At 41.8% G+C, this 22277-nt stretch overlaps 1 long non-coding RNA gene across 2 annotated transcripts; it reads left to right on the top strand.

The window, feature by feature from the left end:
* The first annotated feature begins 3157 nt into the window (after positions 1 to 3157).
* Positions 3158 to 7802, top strand: LOC115114528 (uncharacterized). 2 transcript variants are annotated; one of them, XR_003861249.2, is made up of 3 exons: positions 3158 to 3377; positions 4105 to 4200; positions 4558 to 7802. It is a non-coding gene; the product is annotated as an uncharacterized LOC115114528 (long non-coding RNA). The 2 variants fall into 2 exon arrangements; XR_010460916.1 differs by lacking the exon at positions 3158 to 3377 and having other exon boundaries at positions 3384 to 4200.
* Positions 7803 to 22277: the final 14475 nt, after the last annotated feature.

Genomic DNA, 22277 nt, shown 5'->3' with positions numbered 1-22277 from the left:
ATAAATATCCCAATGCCCCAGGGCAGTGAGAGGGGACACTGCCCTGTGTAGGGTGCCATCTTTCGGATGGGATGTTAAACAGGTGTCTTGACTCTCTTAGGTCATTAAAGATCCCATGGCACTTATTGTAAGAGTAGGGTTGTTAACCCCGGTGTCCTGGCTAAATTCCCAATCTGGCCCTCAAACCATCACGGTCACCTAATAATCCCCAGTTTACAATTCATCCCCCTCCTCTCCCCTGTAACTATTCCCCAGGTTGTTCAGTTTATTTGGTAAATATTGTCTTAATTCCTTCTTGAACTGCATTGTTGGTTATGGGCTTGTTGTATTTGGCGCATGTGACAAAAAGTTTGATTTGAATTGATTTAATCCCACATAGACACTGACACACACACAGAGAAGTTCCCTACTGCTACAACAGTGAATGGACACTAATAAGGACTGAGTAACAGAGACGTTTGTCTTTGTGTATTTTTTTCATGTGTTTTGAAGTCTGAAGTCTCTGTTTTGGATTTTCCTTAACTATTTGAAAGCATTCTCTTCCCAGTAAAGTTCTAATACAACACAGATTCAGTACTGACTACAAAATCAATGTGTTACAAAGCAGAGACATAGACAGAGAGAGAAATAGTGAGTCAGACAAGACACATGGAAAAGAAAAATAGGAAAGCAGAAGTATGTTGATGCTACTTGCTCCTGGCCTCTGGGCTTAGAGACAATGGAAGACTGTGAAATGTTTAAAGGGATACTTTTGGAGTTTGGCAACGAGGCCCTTTATCTACTTCCCAAGAGTCAGATGGGAAATGTATAAATACTCAAAATACGCACACACACACACACACCGCCTACATACTTTTCATCTTTGGAGGGGTTCCCTTCCTCTCCTCCCTCCGTTCTTCTCTATTTAATGAGTAATCCAACACCGCAGGGCATGGATATACCTCACAGCCAGAGAAGACACACATACACACATTCACAACGTGGGCAATGGGCCCGCATACAAAACAACCCAGAGGCTCTTTGCAGTGGTGTGGGAAATAAAGAGTTCTGTCCAAACTCTCTCTTCATTGTTAATGTTCCCCATATTGCCTGTTTATCTCTATCTCTATTGTCTATCTCTGCTTTTACTTGTCTCCAGTATCTCCACTGTCTGTCACTACTATCCATCTCCACTGTCCTTCTCTACTGTCCTTCTCCACTGTCCATCTCTACTGTTTATCTCTACTGTACATCTATACTGTCCATCTATACTGTCCATCTCTACTGTCCATCTATACTGTCCATCTATACTGTCCATCTCTACTGTCCAACTCTACTGTCCAACTCTACTGTCCATCTCTACTGCCAATCTCTACTATATTTCTCTATGTGTAATATCTATCTCTAATATACTGAACAAAAATATAAAGGCAACATGGTGAAATAAAAGATCCCAGAAATTGTTTATATGCACAAAAAGCTTATTACTCTCACATTTGTACACTCATTTGTTTCCACCTCTCTTAGTATTTCTCCTTTGGCAAGATAATTCATCCACCTGATAGGTGTGGCATATCAAGAAGCTTATTAAACAGCATGATCATTACACAGGTGCACCCTGTGCTGGGGACAATAAAAAAGCATTCTAAAATGTGCAGTTTTGTCACACAACACAATGCCACAAATGTCTCAGGTTTTGAGGGAGTGTGCAATTGGCATACTGACTGCAGGAATGTCCACCAGAGCTGTTGCCAAATAATTTCATGTTCATTTCTCTACCATAAGCTGCCTCTAACGTTGTTTTAGAAAAACAGTACGTCCAACCGGCCTCACAACCGCAGACCAGGTGTAACCAGGCCAGCCCAGGACCTACACATCCTGCTTCTTCACCTCCGGGATTGTCTGAGACAAGAGTATTTATGTCTGTAATAAAGCCCTTTTGTGGGGAAAAACTCATTCTGATTGGCTGGGCTTGGCTCGCCAGTGGGTGGGCCTTGCTCCCAAATGGGTGGGCCAATGCCCTCCCAGGCCCACCCATGGCTGAGCCCCTGCCCAATCATGTGAAATCCATAGATTTGGGCCTAATGAATGTATTTCAATTAACTGATTTCCTTATATGAACTGTAACTCAGTAAAATCATTGAAATTGTTGCATGTTTCGTTTCAATTTTTGTTCAATATATCTCTATGTCAGATCTATGTGTGTGTGTCTCTGAGTTGTTGGTATTGATGCACGGTGCTCTTTCAGGGTTATCTCTGACCTGGTCTCATACATAAACATGGAAATACAAACGGTAATCAAATCAAAACACTTTGATTTAATATAAACTACACACATACACACATGTGCGTGCACAAATACATGCACACATAGGGCTACAGGCACAAACACAAACACGTGCGGTCACAAACAAGTACAGACACACACACACACACACACACCTAAAGCACAGAGGTTGATCGAACCACTGATCAGTTGACCTGCTAAAAAATGTATGGGGCAGAGAGATGAAAGGAGAAACGCAATATGGAGTGAGAGATGAGAGAACAGGTAGTGGGCAGAGAAAGAAAGAAAATTGTGAAAATAAAAATTTGAGATGAGAGCTGAGGAGAGAGGGAAAAGGATGGCAAAGGGGAATGTACAAAGGAAACAAAGAGAGCAAAGGGCAGGTTTAAAACAAGAATGAGCTTTTAGGTCTTATTTGGAGGTTAAGGTTAAGCATTAGGGTTAGCAGTATGGTTGGGGTTAGGTTTAAAATCAGATTTTATGACTTTGTGGCTGTGCCCGCTAGTGACTACTATGCAAAGCTGCCTCCAGAACAAGATTCACGGTAAAAAAAATAGAGAAGTTAGTAGCAACACAAAACATGTTTTCAGAGATGAACCAGGGAAAAGCTCCCATATGAGATAAACCTTGAAGAATGTTTAAACTTCTATCTATACACCAATTATGTTTCTTCCATATTGATTTGTGGTTGTGAGTGCATTTTCTTAAAGTCAAATTTTACTGCTGCTCTATTTCACTATATATGGCCATTAATATGTTATTAACATATCATATGTGTAGTCAAATGTTTTAATTTCCTCATTACACACAAATACAAGTGTTTCTGCCTCTCACCGGTAGAAACGGCCAGCTACATTTCCTGGTTGTAAGCAAACCACAATGCCCAGAATTCCTTGCGATTTGGCACTGTATACAGTTGACGTAAGAAAAATCTAAATGTCTGTGTTTGCAGCCAGCATTTTCAGACAGGATTTCGAAACGGAACTGAAGTCTCACTGATGGGGTTGCAATGTCGTTGAGCTTTGAAAATTGATGATATTCCATTGAAATTCCCCTTCACCTCAAAGAGGAAGGCATCTGATCCGCGCAGCAGAAAATAAGTTAAGCTGAGGTAACGTAGCTAACTTTACCTAGCTAACTAACTAGCTAGATAACTAGTGAACTACATTTGTTTATCTAAACCAAAATCTAGTTAGCTAGCATTCATAATATGCTGGCTAGACATTTCAAAGCATAACAATGTGGCGATGTGATTTTTAACTTTGCAAGCTAACATTAGCTTCGTTAGGTTATGTTAGCTAACCATTAGCTAGCTAGCTAACTAACTATCGTAGAGGCTAACGTGGCTATGTGTTCTACTTAGAGTATGATCCCATCAACATCAAGCTCAGCACCAAGAACCTAAAATCTACTAAATCTTTCCATAACTCCATGATGAGCAAATACATAAACTGGAGCTAGGCAAAAACATGGCCCGTGTCTTGTTGTCATAGTTGGTGTGTTTACAAGTAGGCTACAACTTCTACTGTAGTTTTCTCTGTATTATGGAGGCTTAGTTGATTGTTCATGCAAGGCTTGAAGTTTAATTTGGGAAAAAATAGGTATTAGTAAGGAGGGGATGGTGTGGGTGACTGACTTGTGTCTGTTGGAGGTGGGTATTGTGTTAAGGTTAGTATGCATGATCTATTGACATGAATGGGATGGGTGGATATAGTATCTTGTTTGAGTGTGTATTGATGGGGACAAAGTAGTAAAATGTTGCCTAATCACTGACTTCTGTGTGTCCTACACACTAATCCTGCTGCTGCTGATGATGATGGCTTTGACACTGGCTTTAGTAGTACAGCGCCTGTAGACCCATTGGATGAAAGCTTTCAGCCTGAAATAAGCTCAAGCTCAACATCTGAATTTGAAACAAGCCAGGACAGCCAAAGGTATTTATGAAAGCACAATACCCTCTTTAGAAAACAAAATCACCAATACACTAAGCTGTCTACAAGACAAGTGCTTATGATATTTTTCACACCCTTCCAGTCAGTTCTTTGGCATGGGGGGAAAGGGGCTGTTCGTATACTCTTCATTCTATTCCCTCTATTGTTGGTAGTTCTTGTCTACTCAAAAGCACAACTGTATGTGCTCATACACAACAATACACAACTAGACTGTTTACAAGTCAAGCCCCACCTCAAACTTTTCTCATCTTTGCTAACAGCCCATCTCAATGCCCCATTATTGACTCTGAGTGTAACGAAACACATACCAGTCTATTGTACCCTTTTTTTTGTTTACAGATGAACACATATCATTGTATGGTTACACATCCTCATGATCAGTCTTAATGGCTTACCAGGAGACTTTCAGTACAAACAAATCTTCTGCAAGAGGTCGAAGCAGTGGGGAGTGAAAAGGTGTACGAGAGGCCACATGGCTGTGAAGTGCAGAAAAGAGCAGACTGTTGTCTACAAGGAGCCAGAGTCACAGCTCCACTAAACATCTCTGCCAACATCACCACAGCGCCAAAGCCTGCTAAACCAGCTATTATTTCCAACACAAGAAGAGGTTCACCAGCTGAAAAACATACAGGAACCTACCTGGAACATTCAACCAACATAACATCCATATTTTGTAATATAATATGTAAATGCCTAGTATGATTACAACTGCATTGTGGTATATATGTTGCTAGCTGTTGTACATACAGTTGAAGTGGGATGTTTACATACACTTAGGTTGGAGTCATTCAAATTTGATTTTCAACCACAAAACAAATTTCTTGTTAATAAACTATAGTTTTGCCAAGTCGGTTAGGACATCTAATTTGTGCATGTAATTTTTCCAAAAATGGTTTACAGACAAATTATTTAACTTATAATTCACTGTATCACATTTCCAGTGGGTCAGAAGTTTAAACACACTAAGTTGACTGTGCCTTTAAACAGCTTGGAAAATTCCAGAAAATCATGGCTTTAGAAGCTTCTGATAGGCTAATTGACATAATTTGAGTCAATTGGAGGTGTACCTGTGGATGTATTTCAAGGCCTACCTTCAAACTCAGTGCCTCTTTGCTTGACATGGGAAAATCAAAAGAAATCAGCCAAGACCTCAGAAAAAAAATTGTAGACCTCCACAAGTCTGGTTCATCATTGGGAACAATTTCCAAACGCCTGAAGGTACCACGTTCATCTGTACAAACAATAGTACGCAAGTATAAACACCATGGGACCACACAGCCGTCATACCGCTCAGGAAGGAGACGTGTTCTGTCTCCTAGAGATGAAAGTACTTTGGTGCAAAAAGTGCAAATCAATCCCAGAACAACAGCAAAGGACCTTGTGAAGATGCTGGAGGAAACCGGTACAAAAGTATCTATATCCACAGTAAGACAAGTCCTATATCGACATAACCTGAAAGGCCGCTCAGCAAGAAAGAAGCCGCTGCTCCAAAACTGCCATAAAAAAGCCAAACTACGGTTTGCAAATGCACATGGAGAAATGTCCTCTGGTCTGATGAAACAAAAATAAAACTGTTTGGCCATAATGACCATCGTTATGTTTGGAAGAAAAAGGGGAGCGCTTGCAAGCCGAAGAACATCATCCCAAACGTGAAGCGGATGGTGGCAGCATCATGTTGTGAGGGTGCTTTGCTGCAGGAGGGACTGGTGCACTTCACAAAATAGATGGCATCATGACGAAGGAAAATTATGTGGGGTATATTGAAGCAACATCTCAAGACATCAGTCAAAGTTAAAGCTTGGTCGCAAATGGGTCTTCCATATGGACAATGACCCCAAGCATACTTCTAAAGTTGTGGCAAAATGGCTTAAGGACAACAAAGTCAAGGTATTGGAGTGGCCATCACAAAGCCCTGACCTTAATCCTATAGAAAATTTGTGGGCAGAACTGAAAAGGCATGGAGGCCTACAAACCTGACTCAGTTACACCAGCTCTGTCAGGAGGAATGGGCCAAAATTCACCCAATTTATTGTGGGAAGCTTGTGGAAGGCTACACGAAATGCTTGACCCAAATTAAACAATTTAAAGGCAATGCTACCAAATACTAATTGAGTGTATGTAAACTTCTGACCCACTGGGAATGTGATGAAAGAAATAAAAGCTGAAATAGTTCATTCTCTCTACTATTATTCTGACATTTCACATTCTTAAACTCAAGTGGTGATACAAACTGACCTAAGACAGGGCATTTTTACTTGGATTAAATGTCAGGAATTGTGATACACTGAGTTTAAATGTATTTGGCTAAGGTGTATGTAAACTTCCAACTTTAACTGTATGGACAGTGCCTTCGGAGGGTATTCAGACCCCTTGACTTTTTCCACATTTTGTTATGTTGCAGCCTTATTCTAAAATGGATTGAAAGAAAACATTCTCCTCAGCAATCTACACACAATACCCCATAATGACAAAGTGAAAACAGGTTTTTGGAGATTTAAGAAAATGTATTAAAAATAAAAAGACCCCTTATTTATGTAAGTATTCAGACTCTTTGCTATGAGACTGTTTCCATTGATCATCCTTGAGATGTTTCGTCAACTTGATTGGAGTCCACCTGTGGTAAATTCAATCGATTGGACATGATTTGGAAAGGCACACACCTGTCTATATAAGGTCCGTAGAACTCAGAGACAGGATTGTGTCGTGGCACAGATCTGGGGAAGGGTACCAAACATTTCTGCAACATTGAAGGTCCCCAAGAACACAGTGGCTTCCATAATTCTTAAATGGAAGGAGTTTGGAACTACCAAGACTTTTCCTAGAACTGAGCAATCGGGGGAGAAGGGCCTTGGTCAGGAGGTGAACAACAATCCGATGGTTACTCTGACAGAGCTCCAGAGTTCCTCTGTGGAGATGGGAGAACCTTCCAGAAGGATAACCATCTCTGCAGCACTCCACCAATTAAGCCTTTATGGTAGAGTGGCTAGATGGAAGCCACTCCTCAGTAAAAGGCACATGACAGCCCGCTAGGAGTTTTCCAAAAAGCACCTAAAGGACTCTCCGACCTTGACTTGAACCCGATCCAACATCTCTGGAGAGACCTGAAAATAGCTGTGCCGCGACGCTCCCTATCCAACCTGACAGAGCTTGAGAGGATCTGCAGAGAAGAATGGGAGAAACTCCCCAAATACAGGTGTGCCAAGCTTGTAGCGTCATACCCAAGAATACTCAAGGCTGTAAACGCTGCCAAAGGTGCTTCAGAGAAGTACAGAGTAAAGTGTCTGAATAATTGTGTGAATGTGATATTTCAGTTCTTTATTTTTTTTAATACATTTGCAAAAATGTCTAAATGTGTTTTTGCTTGGTCACTATGGGGTATTGTGTGTAGATTGAGGGGGGGGGGAAACAATGTAATCAATTTTAGAATAAGGCTGTAACGTAACATGGGGAAAGTCAAGGGGTCTGAATACTTTCCAAGTACATTGTATATAGTGGTGTTTTATTTATTTTTTTACAAATGTATTGACAAATGACGACAGCTGTATCAGAAACCAATAAAGTGTCGATGACAACTTCTGGATCAATTCATTGTGAAATTCTTGAAATGTTTTTGGATAAACTAGCTTCAAGCTTAATGCTAAAATAAATTATGCAGGGAGTTGGTGTATCATTTAAACTTTAATTTGATGGCAAGTAAACATGCTTCAGTAAATTAGTCTGTCAAGATAGCAAATAAATAGACATGGCTTGTATTCAAAACAACGTTTATTTTTTTCAATGTGAGTTTACACAGCAGGAACAGTTATGCCAATTTGACATACAGTACTAGTCAAAAGTTGAGACACCTATTCATTCAAGGGTTTTAGTTTTTTAAAACTATTTTGTGCATTGTAGAATAATAGTGAAGACCTCAACTATGAAATAACGCATATGGAATCATGTAGTAACCAAAAAAGTGTTAAACAAATCCAAATATATTTGAGATTCTTCAAAGTAGCCACGCTTTGCCTTAATAAAAATCAAGAAAACTCTGGAATTAGTAGGTTTGTCCAAACTTTTGACTGGTACTGTATGTACAGTTCTTCTTTATTTTACTAATGAGTGGCACTGAGGCTAGCTAGGCTAGTTATCCAGCTACAGTACATTTTAGGTTTAGCAGACATACCTAGCTAGCTAGCGAAACTTGGCTAGCTTGGCTTGTTGTGGTACTAGCAAGGCCGTTATGGCTGAATCGATCACCAAATTGTACTGTACTGAACAATATTGCCTTGCGTAAAAAGAGCTGGTATTGTTACAGTAGCTCTGTACCTACCGCAAAACAACTTACTTATTTGTCATTTGCCCTCCCGAGTCCTATTCCAGCTGGTTTGAGCTGCTGCCACTACTTGCTGGACTCGCAATTACTTTTCTTTCTTGTTCTTCAGTGTTTTCTGGATCAAATAAATAGGGCTGTATGTTCCTATGTAAAATAACAACAAATAAATCGTCATCCAGCTCTTCTTGGAAAAAGGAATCATCAGAAGCAGCCATTGTAACTCATTATTTAGCCATCTCGGATAGACACTGCACGTTAACATAGCTCCCATGCACCTGTAAACGTACAGAGGATGGGAACAAGGAAATAGGGCTCCCGTTGGCTGTAATCTTTAAAAAACCAGGGACAATGAGTCAATCAAGATATCCAGCAATGTCCTGGCAGATAGGAACATTCTTGAGACAAGTCCAATGGCTCTATTGAACAAGGACAAACATATCTACTCGCAGCTAGCGTGATCATGCAATCGGCAAAACACAAAAAACACAAAATCCACAAAAATTGCTACAAAACATGAATCCATTCATTTTTAGATCAGACAGCAGGCTCAATCATTGGTTGAACAAAAATTCTAAAAAACTGCAATAGTGCATAATTATGTCTGAAACACCCTCTCATCACTCATAATTATGTAGGGAGACAACAACAAAAAACACCCCAGCGGTGACATTTCCCTTTAAGATCTCTCCCCCAGCGGTGACATTTCCCTTTAAGATCTCTCCCTCCCTCTACACATATCTCTCTCTCGCTCTTTCTCTCTAGGTGATTAGCTAGAATGGTGCTCCAGATGGTTAGTAATTATCAAATTCTCCAATTACTTGGGTGTGTGTTAATAATGATCAGTAATGACCATAAAGGAAAACAGCTGCCTCTAATCCACAGGGAGAGAGGTGGGAAACCTGAGAGAGAGTTGTATGAATTGTGTGTGTGTGTGTTCAGGACTTCATTACTACAACTCCATATAGGCACTCAATCACCAGAGTAGACTGAATGTGCATCTGGATCAGAATGTCCTTTAGTCTGAGTTTAGCTTTTAGTGCCCAGACTGTATTTTTCTCCCTGTATGTGTGTGTGTGTACCTGCTTACCTGTGTGGTCCTGTTGCAGGGGCACAGTGCTGATATTATACTTGCATTTATCAACCAAAGGCGATGCAATTAAAACCGTAATGAATTCATTAGTCTGCGCAAATCAAATATTAACAATGACTGAGCTGAAGTCAAACTCTGTCAAATTTAATTATCTGAGTCAGAGAATCACACATTCATACCTCTTTCTCACACAAACACACACATCTCACACAGTTATTTTGCTGTCCCTACCCCTTTCTATCTTTGCAGTAGTGTGATTGACAGCTGAAGAGGGAAGTGTTGAGAGCTCTGTTTATTCCCCACACTTGGATCAGAGGTGTGTGTATTTGTGCGTTCTTGTCTGTGTGTGTTTCAAATCAACTCAAGTCAAATTTTATTAGTCACATGCACCGAATACAACAGGTGTACTGGGAAATGCTTACTTACGAGCCCCTAACCAACAATGCAGTAAAAAAAGGAACAAGTAATTAAAGAGCAGCAGTAAAATAACAATAGCGAGACTATATACAGGGGGGTACCGGTACATAGTCATAGTGATTAAAGATAATAAACAGAGAGTAGCAGCGGTGTAAAGAGGCGGGGGGGGGGGGGGGGCAATGCAAATAGACTGGGTAGGCATTTGATTAGATGTTCAGGAGTCTTACGGCTTGGGGGTAGAAGCTGTTTAGAAGCCACTTAGACTTGGTGCTCCGGCACCGTTTGCCGTGCGGTAGCAGGGAGGACAGTCTATGACTAGGGTGGCTGAAGTCTTTGAAAAATATTTTGGGCTTTCCTCTGACACCGCCTAGTATATACAGTGGGGCAAAAAGTATTTAGTCAGCCACCAATTGTGCAAGTTCTCCCACCTAAAAAGATGAGAGAGGCCTGTACTTTTCATCATAGATACACTTCAACTATGATAGACAAAATGAGGGAAATAAATCCAGAAAATCACATTGTGGGATTTTTAATGAATTTATTTGCAAATTATGGTGGAAAATAAGTATTTGGTCAATAACAAAAGTTTATTTCAATACTTTGTTATATACCCTTTGTTGGCAGTGACAGAGGTCAAACGTTTTCTGTAAGTCTTCACAAGGTTTTCACACACGGTTGCTGGTATTTTGGCCCATTCCTCCATGCAGATCTCCTCTAGAGCAGTGACGTTTTGGGGCTGTTGCTGGGCAACACGGACTTTCAACTCCCTCCAAAGATTTTCTATGGGGTTGAGATCTGGAGACTGGCTAGGCCACTCCAGGACCTTGAAATGCTTCTTACGAAGCCACTCCTTCGTTGCCCGGGGGTGTGTTTGGGATCATTGTCATGCTGAAAGACCCAGCCACGTTTCATCTTCAATGCCTTTGCTGATGGAAAGAGGTTTTCACTCAAAATCTCACGATACATGGCCCCATTCATTCTTTCCTTTACACAGATCAGTCGTCCTGGTCCCTTTGCAGAAAAACAGCCCCGAAGCATGATGTTTCCACCCCCATGCTTCACAGTAGGTATGGTGTTCTTTGGATGCAACTCAGCATTCTTTGTCCTCCAAACACGAAAAGTTATATTTTGGTTTCATCTGACCATATGACATTCTCCCAATCTTCTTCTGGATCATCCAAATGCTCTCTAGCAAACTTCAGACGGGCCTGGGCATGTACTGGCTTAAGCAGGGGGACACGTCTGGCACTGCAGGATTTGAGTCCCTGGCGGCGTAGTGTGTTACTGATGGTAGGCTTTGTTACTTTGGTCCTAGCTCTCTGCAGGTCATTCACTAGGTCCCCCCGTGTGGTTCTGGGATTTTTGCTCACCGTTCTTGTGATCATTTTGACCCCACGGGGTGAGATCTTGCGTGGAGCCCCAGATCGAGGGAGATTATCAGTGGTCTTGTATGTCTTCCATTTCCTAATAATTGCTCCCACAGTTGATTTCTTCAAACCAAGCTGCTTACCTATTGCAGATTCTGTCTTCCCAGCCTGGTGCAGGTCTACAATTTTGTTTCTGGTGTCCTTTGACAGCTCTTTGGTCTTGGCCATAGTGGAGTTTGGAGTGTGACGGTTTGAGGTTGTGGACAGGTGTCTTTTATACTGATAACAAGTTCAAACAGGTGCCATTAATACAGGTAACGGGTGGAGGACAGAGGAGCCTCTTAAAGAAGAAGTTACAGGTCTGTGAGAGCCAGAAATCTTGCTTGTTTGTAGGTGACGTGGCGGATGTGTTGTTACCTACCCTTACCACCTGGGGGCGGCCCGTCAGGAAGTCCAAGATCCAGTTGCAGAGGGAGGTGTTTAGTCCCAGGGTCCTTAGCTTAGTGATGAGCTTTGAGGGCACTATGTTGTTGAACGCTGAGCTGTAGTCAATGAATAGCATTCTCACATAGGTGTTCCTTTTGTCCAGGTGTGAAAGGGCAGTGTGGAGTGCAATAGAGATTGCATCATCTGTAGATCTGTTGGTGCGGTACGCAAATTGGAGTGTCTCTAAGGTTTCTGGGATAATGGGCCTTGACCTGTTTAAAGGTCTTACTCACATCGGCTGCAGAGAGTCTTCCGGAACAGCTGGTGCTCTCATGCTTGTTTCAGTGCTATTTGCCTCGAAGCGAGCATAGAAGTAGTTTAGCTCATCTGGTAGGCTCATGTCACTGGGCAGCTCTCGGCTGTGCTTCCCTTTGTAGTCTGTAATGGTTTGCAAGCCCTGCCACAACCGACGAGCATCAAAGCCAGTGTAGTACGATCCAATCTTAGGGTTAGAGCCCCACTCCTTGAAAGCAGCAGCTCTATCCTTTAGCACAGTGCGGATGTTGCCTGTAATCCATGGCTTCTGGTTGGGGTATGTATGAATGGTCACTGTGGGGAAGACATCATCGATGCACTTATTGATGAAGCCAATGACTGATGTGGTGTACTCCTCAATGCCATCGGAGGAATCCTGGAACATTTTCCAGTCTGTGCTTGCAAAACAGTCCTGTAGCTTAGCATCTGCTTCATCTGACCACTTTTTTAATGATCGAATCTCTGGTGCTTCCTGATTAAATTTTTGCTTTTTTATCAGGAATCAGGATAGAATTATGGTCAGATTTGCCAAATGGAGGGGGAGGGTGGGCTTTGTATGAGTCTCTGTGTGTGGAGTAAAGGTGGTCCAGAGTTTTTTTCCTTCTGGTTGCACATTTAATATGCTGATAGAAATTTGGTAAGACCGATTTAACTTTCCCTGCATTAAAGTCCCTGGCCACTAGGAGTGCCGCCCCTGTGTGAGCATTTTCCTGTTTGCTTATGGCGGAATACAGCTCATTGAGTGCAGTCTTAGTGCCAGCATCAGTCTGTGGTGGTATGTAGACAGCTATGAAAAATACAGATGAAAACTCTAGGTAGATAGTGTGGTCTACAGCTTATCATGATATACTCTACCTCAGGCGAGTAAAACCTTGAGACTTCCTTAGATATCGTGCACCAGCTGTTATTTACAAAAATACATAGTCCGCCGCCCCTTGTCTTACCAGACGCGGCTTCTATCCTGCCGATACAGCGTATAACCAGCCAGCTGTATGTTGATAGTGTCGTCGTTCAGCCATGACTCCGTGAAGCAGTTTTGAATGTCCCGTAGGCAGTTAAATCTTCTGTGTTGGTCATCAATTTTGTTTTCCAAAGATTGCACGTTTGTTTGCTAGCAGAATGGAAGGCAGTGGGGGTTTATTTGATCGCCTATGAATTATCCGAAGGCAGCCCGCCCGCCCTCCGGCCCCTTTTCTCCGCCTTCTCTTCACGCAAATGACAGGGATCTGCGCCTGTTCTCGGGAAAGCAGTATGTCGTTCATGTCGGACTCATTAGAGGAAAAAAAGGATTCTGCCAGTTAGTGGTGAGTAATCACACTTCTGATGTCCAGAAGTTATTTTCGGTCATAAGAGACAGTAGTAGCAACATTATGTACAAAATCAGTTTAAAAAGTCAGTTACAAACAACGCAAAGAAACTAACAAAAACACAATTGGATAGGAACACGTAAAAGGTCAGCTTTCTTCTCGGCGCCATCTTAAAACTGTTTTGATGTACAGGTATATTTCACTGATAGGTTAGACATCAGATGAAACACCAGTAACGATAGAGCACAGTATACCATACACACACATATACCAGCAATAGGCTGAAACAGCAGAACTGTGACTGTGTCTGGAAGTTTGGCAGTTTGGTATTCAACACAATACGTGCCAAGAGGTGCCAGTCTGAAATGCTTTCAGTTGGGCCTGATTGTGTGTGTATGTGCGCGCTCCACCACATCAGTGTTAGACTGGTTCAGTGCTGACCACCACAAAGTGCTCTACTGATCACCACTAATGTCCTCCTACAGCACTGTTCAGACCCCTGGTGACTAACTGGCTATAGGCAAGTCAATATTGGACACTTGCCATATAAGTGACGGCAGCCGTTATGGCGGTGTGCTGCTATAGTAATCAAATAGTGCACCGGTTCCAATTGGCTCATTCATCCTGACTCCTCTCCCCTGTAACTATTCCCCAGATCGTAGATATGAATGAAAATGTGTTCTCGGTAAACTTACCTGGTAAAATAAGGGTAAAAGAAACAGTCTAAATGCTGAAATGCAGTTGAAATAACCCGATCAGGCCACATAAGGCAATGAACAAAATGGGTACTGCGTTGTGCTGACAAACCTCTCCAAACAGACAGAGAGAGAGAGAGAGAGAAGAGCTGAAGGGGTAAGGAGTCCCTTGCCTTGAGGGGTATAGAGAATTCCTCTCTCTCCCCTCTCTAATCCCACCTCTTTTTTTCTCCTACTCTCTGTACTTCATTCTCCTCACTCCCCCTCTTCCCCCGCTGCTCTTAAACCCTCAGGCCTCAGATAACTATAGGAAAGTAAGCTTTGTAGTGGTAATGAAGGTTGGAACAATGACTCACCAGTGATGATGCTACAGGAGCGCTGTACTAATGATGATAATAATGTACATATGGAAACAACTTGGATACGGCCTCAGGACTCCACTTCACAAGTTGGTTCAATTGTTAAAGACATTGTTAAAGACTTGTTCAAGAATGACGAGACTCCACGCACTGTATAGTTTGTTAACTAAACTTTACGTCACACACACAAATAACAACACACACATTATTATTAAAATAATTAAAATAACCAACTCATCATCAAGCTTGGATGATTTGAATCAGCTGTGTAGTGCTAGGGCAGGACCCAAAACATGTAGGACCGAGTTTGGGAGACCCTGCTGTAGAAGACAGTGGTTCTGTTCTCTCATGACACCCTCTTATCAGACCGAACACGACAGTCTGGTAATAGGAACAGTAAACACACACTCACACGGCAGCTGCTCCTCTCTTCCGTCAGCTCTGCCAGTTCGGCTCATTCTCACATTAACAACTCATAAATAATGTGTGAATTACTTGAGACCCTTGGAGCATGCCCCCCCCCACACACACAGATGTAGAGAAGGCGATAAAGTCTGGGCACTGAGAGGTCAACTCAGACTAAAGGCCAGTTTAATCCAGAGACCCAGGCTACATTGGCACTAAGGAAAGGTTAGGAGGATACTCTGAAAGGTTAGGAAGTGAACGTTATTTATATTGAAGATACCTAGAGCTAATTGGACCTCTTTGAAATGAAAATGGATGGCATGTAACCTTTCCCCTCCAAAGTGATAATTAAAACCAAATAGCAGGGAATATTAAAATCAATTCTTAGTCGTCTGAATGTTGCAGTTGGGATTTCTATCAAATCAATCCGTGGTTGAGAAACACTGCTGTATTCATACCATATTCATTCTATCTTCTAGAAGGCGGCATTTACCAATTTAAGCGTTAGGGGCCGCCCACACCACTGAGCTAATGAAAAATATAATATAGAAACTCACATTTAAATGAAATGTAGATAATCAACCACAAATGCTGTTTAGCCTGCACATCTTTTACATCATGACATTTCTTGCCTCATTGCTCAAGTGGTTTGCAAGTGATTTCCATTTTTCTAATGGATGTCAATTCGTTTGGATCTTCTTTTTCACTGTGCTCATCACTGTCTGTCCTGTGCAACCATTTAATATATCAGAGCAACAATATTATCATCACTGGCCAGTGATTCATTCTCTCAGCAACTTACCCCGACAGTTAATTTGGCCTAGGCCCATTTTACATTCAGCAATTAGCCTGCTTCTCTTCACAAAAAGCCTATTAAGGCCTAATATTAAAAATACATATTTTTTTGTGGGTACTATTTAATGAAGCTGCCAGTTGAGGACTTGTGAGGCGTTTGTTTCTCAAACTTGACACTCTAATGTACTTGTCCTCTTTCTCAGTTGTGCACCGGGGCCTCCCACTCCTCTTTCTATTCTGGTTAGAGCCCGTTTGCTCTGTTTTGAGAAGGGAGTAGTACACAGCGTTGTACTAGATCTTCAGTGTCTTGGCAATTTCTCTCATGGGGTCTTCCTGGGGTCCACACATTTCTCAGAACAAGAAAAGACTGCCGAGTTTCAGAAGAAAGTTCTTTGTTTCTGGTCATTTTGAGCAAGTAATCGAACCCACAAATGCTGATCCTCCAGATACTTTAAATCGGAACAACAGTTTTCAACTGTGCTAACATAATTGCAAAAGTGTTTTCTAATGATCAATTAGCCTTTTAAAATGATAAACTTGGATTAGCTAACACAACGTGCCATTGGAACACAGGGGTGATGGTTGCTGATAATGGGCCACTGTGCGCGTAAAATCTGCCATTTCCAGCTACAATAGTCATTTACAACATTAATGTTAAAATATTGTTTTACTAATCAGATTTATATGAAATAACAGGAGAACAACTCGTAGGCATCCAGATAGTCCAGCCATCCACATGGACTGTTATCTTCTCCATTCTGTCGCAACTCCTCCAACACCAGATTTAATTCATCTATTTACTTTTTTCCGCATTGAGGAACCATCTCCTATCAACTCCAACTTTTCTAGGCTCTAAGATCTCAGTGATCTTCAGGTCGGAAAGTCTGAGCTTTAGAAAGATGCCATAGTTTCCGACTTTAAATTTAGAGTTTAATCTGAAGTCGGAAGAAAGCGCACTGTAGTTGGAAGTCGGAGATTTCAGAGTTCCCAGTTGTTTTGAACGTAGCAATTCTGTTGCGCACCAGCACCCTACGTCGTCACTACACATGCTATTTTATTCGCCAGATACTCTACATGCCCACCTTCTGGATACGCCAAACACAGAGGGACTGATCGAACAGCCAATGGAAAGGCAAATGCTAAATGCCCATACAGTTGGGGTAAGCGAGGAGATGAAAGAGAGCAGGGTTGTACATTAAAGTTCCACATAGTCAAATTCAACACCTAAATTCCAAAATACTGACAAATGCTTACATTTAATCGCTAAAAAAATTACATGACCCCTGGATAAAAATTAAATAAATACTAAACCCTCCAGCTGACTGAAATTGAAAAAGCATTACATTCCCCCATTTGCCTCCAGGTAACAATTGCCTAAATTTCGAATGGTCCCTTAGAAGGATAGTCTGCCAGCACCACCATCTGTAGAGAAAGAAGGTTCCACCTGAGCACCAAAGTATCTTAGAAGGTTTGGCATTTTCCACATAAACATACAAACACACACAGGTACATTACCGGTGATTGGTTGGAGGCCGTGAGACAGAGTGGTCCCCTGAAGACACCCTTCACACGCCGGAAGTGGCCGTTGCTCAGGTGTGTGGAGCTGATGACCAGGTAATAGCACGTGCTGCACGACATCCGACCTTGTGGGGCCACGCTCCCCCTTTTGCAGGGGTTTGCGTGTTGCGGAGTCGGTCCGTCCGGCTTACCGGACTCTTCACCAGCTGAAGCAGAGTCAAGTGTCAGAGTCGAGTCCGGGGAAGGGGAGGCGAGGATATTCAGCTACTGCTCCGGGAAAATGGAACTTCAATAAACTGTTTCTTCTTTATTATTAAATTAATCATTCAGGTTGCTTACAGAAATAAGTTAGGGCGGTAGGATTTGTAGCCTGTTGATGCCCTAGGTTGCCAAGCCAATGTTCAAGTAAAATGAGAAATCTAGCTCCTGGTAAAGAATAGTTATTATTTCTATCTCTCTTTCCTTCTTCCCTTTCCCCTCTCTCGACTATCCCTCTCTCCTTTCAGTTCTGGGGAGAGGCGAGGGTGTTTAGTGTGGCGGTATCTGATGGCATTGAGAACGTCTCGAGCAGATTTACGGAGCAGAGTTAGATGCTGTCGACAGGTGTATTGCGCCCCTGGAAGAAAAAAAACGTTATGTTCCTGATAGATTCCAGACGGTTTAGTTCGTGACTGTAAATCCAGTCACCGAGTTTATAGTTATCTCTGGTGCATGCAGACAGACAGACAGACACAGGTGCAGCAGAAGCTGTGTCCGTTCTCTGAAAAGAGCGCGTGAGTTTTTGGTGTTTGCTGTTGCAGCACGGAGTGTTCAACAAAGCTACAGAGGCTGTTCCCCGATAATCTGTCTCGTCTCTTTCGTTGGTGGAGCTCTCACTGTGACACGCGCGCTCCAGTCACCCGGGTTCCGGCGCAGAGAAAGAGAGGAGGAGGGGGGTATCGCTCATGCCTCCGTCCAGACGGAGTAATCAGAGGCGCCTTTTCACTCTCTCTCTTTCCTCCGCACACTGTGAGAGGGAACGGGGTCGATGAGGAGAGAGAGTCCCGTCTGCGTAATCGGTGCTGCACTACAGCTAAAACCGGTTCTGTTGTGTTTGACAATCAGTCAGGTGTGTGTGTGTGTGTGTGGCACATGTCTGTTTGGGGACGGTGATCCAGCGAGTCTTCCAGGAACTTTCTCCCCGCCCTCCCTCTTTCCTTCTCTTTTCCCCCCCTCATCATTTCATAGCAACCATCAAATTAAAAGCGCCAATTCAGTAAGAAACCCCAAATGGCTCTTTTCACAGAGCTGATCGGCTACTAGTCAAACATTGGTAGTCAACTCGTATCCGTTTTAGGATCCATAACCGTTGTGCAAACTCGATTTATGAGGAAATGGGACAACAAATGACAGCGATGGCAACGTTTCCACATATAGGGCACATTTGGGTGGTAACACAGTCAGTACTGTGAAGTTCCAAATTATTTATCTGAAAACCCATTCTAAACATTTTGGTAGCAGTGCTTTGAATGAATCCCTCCAGTGTAACAAACAGTCATGTACAGTAGTCTTTAGTTTAGTTTTTGACAGGTTGTGTGTGCTGTCTGAGGAGAAAGTTTGAATTGGGACCCAGAAGTAAGATGTTTGTGCCATTGGGTGTGAGTTTTTAAAATTGTGTGTGTGGATTTGAGAAAATGGTGAGTTGTTCTAAGAATTGTGTTAAAGCCATTGAAAAAAACTGTAAGCATTTATAAATTCGTAACATATTGTACGAAATACAATTCGTAGCATATCATACGAAATGGATGATGTTCAACACAACTGTTCACAGTTTTTAGCGACCCATTTTGGCTCGTGAGCACTACAGATCTTAATTTGAGCAAATTTGCTACAGCAGGAAAATAATCATGTTGCAACAGGAAATTTGAATTATTATGTCGTTTCTAATGAATGGATATTTTTGTAGGAGTTGATACATTTTATGTTAGGTTAAATCAAGTCTGAAAATTAAAAGGTGAAATTACAAACTTTAAAAGCCTTTTAAAACCTTGAATAAACTACAAGTTTGCATTTCCTGCTTTGCAGGTCAATTCTCATAAACAAAAGAATGATCAAATTAACATCCTACATCTGTACTTTCAAAACTACTGGCTGAAATGATACAAAACCTTTGGATCATCACTTTAATTAGCTGGACAAATAGAAAACAAGAACCACTTGACAATGAACGCCTGACTGCAATTGGGGCGGCAGGGTAGCCTAGCGGTTAGAGCGTTGGACTAATAAACGAAAGGTTGTAATTCTGCCCCTGAACAAGGCAGTTAACCCACTGTTCCTAGGCCGTCATTGAAAATAAGATTTTTTTTCTTAACTGACTTGCCTAGTAAAATAAATAACATTTTAAAAAATTGTTTGAAAATTATGGGAGAGATCTAGAAACTGTAAAGTTTGGTGACTGAATGAACTAAGCACAAACACAACTTGCTCTATAAATACTTTGAAGAAATATGTTAAACATAAATGTCTTTAGTGAATGCCATGCCTTCACAGTATGAGATGTAACTGTCTGTATCAGGATGTCCTGAAACATCCCATCACATCCTCAGGGACTTTCTACTGCCCATAAATATAAAGATACAATACAAGACGTTTCAGTATGAAACTAGTCCATCTATATATCTCTTCCTATATACAGTTGAGGTTTACATACACCTTAGCCAAATACATTTAAACTAAGTTTTTCACAATTCCTGACATTTGATCCCAGTAAAAATATCTTAGGTCAGTTAGGATCACCATTTAATTTTAAGAATGTGAAATGTCAGAATAATAGTAGAGAGAATGATTTAGTTCCGCTTTAATTTCTTTCATCACATTCCCAGTGGGTTAGACGTTTACATACACTCAATTAGTATTTGGTAGCATTGCCTTTAAATGGTTTAACTTGGGTCAAACATTTCAGGTAGCCTTCCACAAGATTCCCACAATAAGTTGGGTGAATTTTGGCCCATTCCGCCTGACAGCTGGTGTAACTGAGTCAGGTTTGTAGGCCTCCACGCTTTTTCAGTTCTGCCCACAAATTTTCTATAGGATTAAGGTCAGGGCTTTGTGATGGCCTCTCCATCATTGTCCATTTGGAAGACCCATTTTTGACCAAGCTTTATCTTTCTGACGGATGTCTTGAGATGTTGCTTCAATATACCCACATATGTTTCCTGCGTCATGACGCCATCTATTTTGTGAAGTGCACCAGTCCCTCCTGCAGCAAAGCACCCCCACAACATGATGCTGTCACCACCGTGCCTCATGGTTGGGATGGTGTTATTCGGCTTGCAAGCCTCCCCCTTTTTCCTCCAAACATAACAATGGTCATTATGGCCAAACAGTTCTATTTTTGTTTCATCAGACCAGAGGATATTTATCCAAAAAGTATGATGTCCCCATGTGCAGTTGCAAACTGTAGTCTGGCTTTTGTATGGCGGTTTTGGAGCATTTGCTTCTTCTTTGCTGAACGGCCTTTCAGGTTATGTCGATATACGACTCGTTTTACTGTAGATAAAGATACTTTTGTACCTGTTTCCCCTTTACAAGGTCCTTTGCTGTTGTTCTGGGATTGATTTGCACTTTTCGCACCAAAGTACGTTCATCTCTAGGAGACAGAACGCGTCTCCTTCCTGAGCGGTATGACAGCTGCGTGGTCCCATGGTGTTTGTACTTGCGTACTATTGTTTGTACAGATGAATGTGGTACCTTCAGACGTTTGGAAATTGCTCCCAAGGATGAACCAGACTTGTAGAGGTCAACAACAAAACATTCTGAGGTCATGGCTGATTTCTTTTGATTTGCCCATTGTGTCAAGCAAAGAGGCACTACGTTTGAAGGTAGGGCTTGAAATACATCCACAGGTACACCTCCAATTGACTCAAATGATGTCAATTAGCCTATCAGAAGCTTCTAAAGCCATGACATCATTTTCTGGAATTTTCCAAGCTGTTTAAAGGCACAGTCAACTTAGTGTATGTAAACTTCTTGTCACGACTCCGACCGAAGGACACTCCCCTTCCCGTTCGGGTGGCGCTCGGCGGTCGTCGTAGCCGGCCTACTAGCTGCTACTGATGATTTCCTCCCCCTCCTTATGTGTTGATTGAGTGTACCTGTTTTGAGTTAGGTAGTAAGGCTTTATTAGTCAGCCGGCCCGCAGGGTTCCTTGTGCGGGATTAATTATTGTGACCGTCTGTTTAGTGTACTTGTGTGCACGTCTATGGGTTTTTGGGTTTTCCCATTTTGTGGGTTTTCCCTGGACAGTTTAAGTCCCCCTGTTTGGGGCATTTGTTTGTTCTTTACGCCCTGTGTGTTCGTGAGGGTTGGCTTATGTTCGCCGTTTGTCTGCATTAAAATAGCACTCACCTGAACTCTCTGCTTCCTGCGCCTGACTCTTCACCCACTACACTCAGATCGTTACACTTCTGACCCACTGGAATTGTGATACAGTTGAATTATAAGTGAAATAATCTGTAAACAATTGTTGGAAAAATTACTTGTGTCATGCACAAATTAGATGTCCTAACCGACTTGCCAAAACTATAGTTTGTTAACAAGAAATTTGTTGAGTGGTTGAAAAACAACTTTTAATGACTCCAACCTAAGTGTATGTAAACTTCCAACCTCAACTGTATGTACTGTTGTTAACAAACTTTTTTGACAGTCCGTTAGGACATCTACTTAGTGCATTATATATACAGTGGGGCAAAAAAGTATTTAGTCAGCCACCAATTGTGCAAGTTCTCCCGCTTAAAAAGATGAGAGAGGCCTGTAATTTTCATCATAGGTACACTTCAACTATGACAGACAAAATGAGAAAAAAAATCCAGAAAATCACATTGGAGGATTTTTAATGAATTTATTTGCAAATTATGGTGGAAAATAAGTTTTTGGTCACCTACAAACAAGCAAGATTTCTGGCTTTCACAGACCTGTAACATCTTCTTTAGAGGCTCCTCTGTCCTCCACTCGTTACCTGTATTAATGGCACCTGTTTGAACTTGTTATCAGTATAAAAGACAGGGTATGA

This window comes from Oncorhynchus nerka, linkage group LG3 (assembly GCF_034236695.1).
Source record: "Oncorhynchus nerka isolate Pitt River linkage group LG3, Oner_Uvic_2.0, whole genome shotgun sequence".
Classification (NCBI taxonomy): Eukaryota; Metazoa; Chordata; class Actinopteri; order Salmoniformes; family Salmonidae; genus Oncorhynchus; species Oncorhynchus nerka.
Note: the sequence above shows the minus strand (reverse complement) of the source record. Positions and strands in the feature narration are given on the sequence as shown.